The sequence below is a fragment of the Coregonus clupeaformis genome, chromosome 5 (genome assembly GCF_020615455.1).
Source record: "Coregonus clupeaformis isolate EN_2021a chromosome 5, ASM2061545v1, whole genome shotgun sequence".
Classification (NCBI taxonomy): domain Eukaryota; kingdom Metazoa; phylum Chordata; class Actinopteri; order Salmoniformes; family Salmonidae; genus Coregonus; species Coregonus clupeaformis.
Genome location: NC_059196.1, coordinates 23,857,121 through 23,862,877, shown reverse-complemented (window position 1 = coordinate 23,862,877; position 5,757 = coordinate 23,857,121). Strand labels below are relative to the sequence as shown.

Genomic DNA, 5,757 nt, shown 5'->3' with positions numbered 1-5,757 from the left:
TGAACCCGATCAAACATCTCTGGACCTGAAAATAGCTGTGCAGCGACGCTCCCCATCCAACTTAAGAGAGCTTGAGAGGATCTGCAGAGAAGAGTGGGAGAAATTCCCCAAATACAGAGGCTTGCAAAGGTATTCACCCCCCTTGGCATTTTTCCTATTTTGTTGCCTTACAACCTGGAATTTAAATGGATTTTTTGAGGATTTGTATCATATGATTTACACAACATGCCTACCACTTTGAAGATACAAAATATTTTTTTATTGTGAAACGAACAAGAAATTAGACAAGAACAGAAAACTTTCACCCCCCCAAAGTCAATACTTTGTAGAGCCACCTTTGCACCAATTACAGCTGCAGGTCTCTTGGGGTATGTCTCTATAAGCTTGGCACATCTAGCCACTGGGATTTTTGCCCATTCTTCAAGGCAAAACTGCTCCAGCTCCTTCAAGTTGGATGGGTTCCGCTGCTGTACAGCAATCTTTAAGTCATATCACAGATTCTCAATTGGATTGAGGTCTGGGCTTTGACTAGGCCATTCCAAGACATTTAAATGTTTCCCCTTAAACCACTCAACTGTTGCTTTAGCAGTATGCGTAGGGTCATTGTCCTGCTGGAAGGTGAACCTCCGTTCCAGTCTCAAATCTCTGGAAGACTGAAACAGGTTTCTCTCAGGAATTTCCCTGTATTTAGCGCCATCCATCATTCCTTCAATTCTGACCAGTTTCCCAGTCCCTGCCGATGAAAAACATCCCCACAGCATGATGCTGCCACCACCATGCTTCACTGTGGGGATGGTGTTCTCGGGGTGATGAGAGGTGTTGGGTTTGCGCCAGACATACCGTTTTCCTTGATGGCCAAAAAGCTCAATTTTAGTCTCATCTGACCAGAGTAGCTTCTTTCATATGTTTGGGGAATCTCCCACATGCCTTTTGGCGAACACCAAACATGTTTGCTTATTTTTTATCTTTGGTCTCTTTGTTGCCTCTCTGATTAATGCCCTCCTTGCCTGGTCCGTGAGTTTTGGTGGGCTGCCCTCTCTTGGCAGGTTTGTTGTGGTGCCAACTTCTGTCCTCTGGGATGGTAGGCCATGAAAATGTACTGTAGGCCTAGGGAAGCCCAGAATGACACTAAAGGTCCTCACTTTTACCTGAGTAGGAAAAGCTCTGGGCCTAGGTTTTAGACTATAGAAACGACTTAGGGTCCAGAGCTATTCTCTGTTTTCCCTGGTTAAATCATATCGTCAGGAAAAACTACAGAGCCCTAACTTTGTAGCCTGGGTACTAGTCTGTTTGTGCTAACATTCCAATGATGTCACAAACAGATCTGGGGCCAGGCTACCAACGATGACCTCTCCTCAGACTGTTGTGTTGCACCCTCATTCAGATTGAAGCTAGCAAGGTAGCCCCTCAACAGTACCCAGACACCCACCTACAGCGGTGAGGAACAAGACTAAGTGCCGAATTACAATACCCAGATTAAGAATGGTCCTAGAATTTAAAAACATCTCAGTGAAGAATCTCCATTGAAAGTGTGTTTAAGTCTAGGAGTAGACTCTGGATCCGGGAAACCGTCCCTTTGTCAGAGGCTTTGGATTAGTTTCACTGAACCATTTATTTATTGTACATAGTGCACGATACATAGCACACAAACTCCTGCTAAAATGTTAATGAGAGATCTGATAACGTTGCCTGTCCATCTCTTTGGTGACGTCACATACTTATTCTACAGTGTTGAGTGCAAGGCTAGAGGGTCCCCACACAAACGTTGTTTTAACAGGATCATAGGCCACTAACACAGCCTGTTCAATAACATAACATTAAGGATGTGTACTCTTCTGATGTGCTGCACTATCCTACCAAAGTACTATCTTAATTTAATATCACTCTGACAATGTGTACTGTAACAGTGTTGCTTCTGTCCCTCACCTTCCCCCAACCTGGGCTCGAACCTGGGACCCTCTGAACACGTCGACAACCGTCACCCACAAAGCATTGCAACCTGTCACTCCACAAAAGCCACAACCCTTACAGAGCAAGGGAAACAATTACTTCTAGGTCCCAGAGTGAGTGATATCATCGACCTTACGCTACTAGCGTGCAACGCTAACTAGCTAGCCATTTCACATCGGCTACTGTTGTGGAAAATAACCACTATACTTTATTACAAATAAGGTCTTACAGAGTTTTTGTTGCATCAAGATATTACTTTATTAGAGTTTCAACAAAGCCAATGCCAGTCTGCAGAATGGCACACCCTCTTACTCTCTCCCTCCATCTTATATAGTCCCCTCTTCAGTTTCCCGCTCTTTTATTGCTCCGCCCACTTACTTTGTCTCTGAGGGCGGCTAAACTCGACTTTTATTATGCACATAGTACTCCAACCAATCACTCACTCCCCTGTCTTGCCCACACACTCATGTTTAGTTTAACCATGACAAGGCCCTAAATCCTTGAAACATACACAAACCCCACACACACAGTGAAATGACCCAATTCAATTCCTGGCCCAGTAACAAAGAAATCTAACTCTATGCTCTTGATTAACCCAGTTCTACCTCATAGTCCATTAAACTCGAAAGTTCATTAATAATAATTCACCACACTACAATCACCGCTTCGACCTCTTCCTTCTCCGCAGCAACCAGGCAGAGTCAAACTGAGTGATCAACTGAGTGATCAATGTAACAGTGTTGCTTCCGTACCTCTCCTTGCCCCAACCTGGGCTCTAACCAGGGACGTCACCGATTTAATGCTACCGCGCACCGCCAACAAGCTAGCCATTTCACATCGGCTTACATGCCCTGTTTAATCCTGGAGAACCTGTGTTACAAAATGGTAACTGTTTCTCTTGTTTTCCTTGACTCCCAGGTATTGGTGAAATTTCCATATCACACCATGGCAGGCTTTTTTTTTTTCAATCTCGCAAGTATAACAATCAAGTGAGGAGCTTAGTTTAAGCAGTTCATCATGGATTAGAAATAGTCTGTCTTCATTTAGGATTTAGCATACTTTACATGTAATCAATGTATTATTTTGCTTTAGAATGAAATAAGTCATTTGAGTGCAGGATACAAAGTATAATATTGTTTAATTTAGGCTATGAATTATGTTATGTAAAGCCGTCTATTGGTGAGTATAGATGTGGGCAAATCTATCACTGAATCAACAAGTTGTCACGATCGTTGAAAGGAGTGGACCAATGCGCAGCGTGGAATGCGAACATACTTTTATTATATTCACCACACGAACAAAAACAACAAAACGATACGTGAAGTCCTTGGGTACATACACAAACCATACACGGAACAAGATCCCACAAACACAAATGCCCAAACGGCTGCCTAAGTATGGTTCCCAATCAGAGACAACAAGCAACAGCTGATTCTCGTTGCCTCTGATTGAGAACCACCCCAGCCAACATAGAAACACAATGAACTAGATCCTGAACATAGAAACACAAAACATAGACTCTACACACCCTGGCTCTACATAACAGAGTCCCCAGAGCCAGGGTGTGACACAAGTCAAGGAATTATCCATTTAGGTTGTTTGTTCTTTGTGTTTCATGGTTTTAACTCATATTTAAGCTACAGTACTATAGAGGATTGTCTACTCTTCTTCAAAGATTGACAGCACATCTTTACCAACCCTCAGGACGATGGAGAACTCTACTCATTTCAAGGTCTTTAGGCTTGCTGCATACGGTGATATCAGACAATTGAAGTATTTCTTCTTTGCTATAGTAACTGTATTATATTTTTCTATCATTCTTACCAATGCTTTGCTTATTGGAGTTATATGCATTGAAAGAAGCCTTCATGAACCCATGTATCTGTTTCTATGTGCTTTGTTTGTTAATCAGCTGTATGGGAACACTGGTTTGTTTCCTGCTCTCATGTTTTACTTACTCTCTGACACACATTATATTTCCCTTCTGTATTGTTACCTCCAGATTGATGTGTTGAACACATACGCTATAATGGAATTTAGTAATTTAGCAGTTATGTCCTGTGACAGGTACATTTCTATTTGTTATCCTTTACAGTATAACAATATTATGACACCTACAATAATTAGTGGCTTAATTCTGCTGTCCTGGTTGTGTTCTTTTTTCTTCAATGTCATCCCTATCTCCCTCAGTTTGTGACTACAATTTGGTGGTAATGTTATAGACAGAGTGTATTGTGATAACTACTCGGTACTCAAGCTTGCCTGTTCAAATACTATGCTGGTTAACATATGGGGTCTTGTTGTAACTGTGCTTTATTTGGCTTGTACTATATTTCTTACAAAATACTCATATGTAAGAATTCTAGAAATATGCTTAAAGTCTTCTAAAGAGACGAAACAGAAAGTGTTTAACACTTGTACACCACATATAGCCTCTTTGCTAAACTTCTCCTTTGGCAATTTAATTTTGATTCTACATGGCAGATATGATACTGCACATCTTCCAGCTATACGTCGCACTATTTTATTTGTTTATTTTTTAATATGTCCACCACTTTTAAATCCTATTATATATGGCGTTAGGATGGTTAACATCAGACAGGCTTGTAAAAAGGTACTAGGCCTTTACCCTTAAATATGATTGTTTTTTATGTTGAATTATGTGTTTTGATACTTATTGTTGCTATAACTGACTGTACAAATATATGGCATTTTGGCATTATAAAATAAATCGCATCAAGTTTATCATGTATTGTCAATGAGAATGTTTTATTTCATATTCAGCATTTAATCATTATAATTTACCAATTAAATATGGCATTCCCCAAGGCTCTGTTCCGCTTTCGTTCTGTTTTCGTTCTATTTTCGGTATTGGGGTGAAAAATGATATTCTGCTGGCAGATGTTTGCATTGGTTAATACATAAATAGATTGAGTAAATATAATAAAATTAGTTGCTTGTTATAAACTCCTTATAGATCCATTTCTATGGAGTGGTTACATTTTGACACTGAAACTACAATCCCATGTGAGCAAACACTATGATACTGTATATTTAGAGGCTAACAAGACAAGTTATTGGAGCAGTCTGTGACAAGTACCGTGTATACGAAGAGGCAGGACGCAGATGCAGGAATTAACAAGGTCAAGGTTTACTTAACAATGACAAAGAGAAATAACAAAGATAGAGTAAACGACACGAAGCTAAACAATCACACACACAACATCATCCAGAACAGTCCAAGTCTAAATAGGGGTGCTGATGAGATGAGGTGCAGGTGCGCTGGAGGTGATTAGGTTGCGTTGGGTTTCCATTCTGGTGTTGCCGAGATGGTGTGCTCAGACCGGTGGCTCAGTAGACCGGTGAATCAGAACGCCGGAGGGGAGCAACGGGAGGAGATGTGACAGAACCCCCCTCCCCCCAGATGTGCGGCTCTAGCCGCTGGACATCGCCGTCCAGGAGGACGACCCCTAGGACAAGGAGCGGGCCGGTCAGGGCGGCGACGGTGGAAGTCCTGAATTAGGTTGGGGTCCAGAATGTCCCTAGCCGGAACCCAGCTCCTCACCTCAGGACCATACCCCTCCCAGTCCACCAGGTAATGGAGTCGTCCCCCACGGAACCTGGAGTCCAGCAGGTCCCTCACCACATACGCCGGACTCCCGTCACTGTCCAGGGGCGGAGGAGGCGTACCCCGGGGGACGGCATCCGTCAGAGGACCAGGAACCACTGGCCTGAGGAGAGACACATGAAAAGTGGGTGAGACACGGTAGTGAAGGGGAAGTAGCAGCCGGCATGATACCTAATTTA

General features: G+C 42.5%; 1 pseudogene; it reads left to right on the top strand.

Moving 5' to 3' along the window:
* Positions 1-3,658: 3,658 nt before the first annotated feature.
* LOC123482754 lies at positions 3,659-5,424 on the top strand (annotated as a pseudogene).
* Positions 5,425-5,757: the final 333 nt, after the last annotated feature.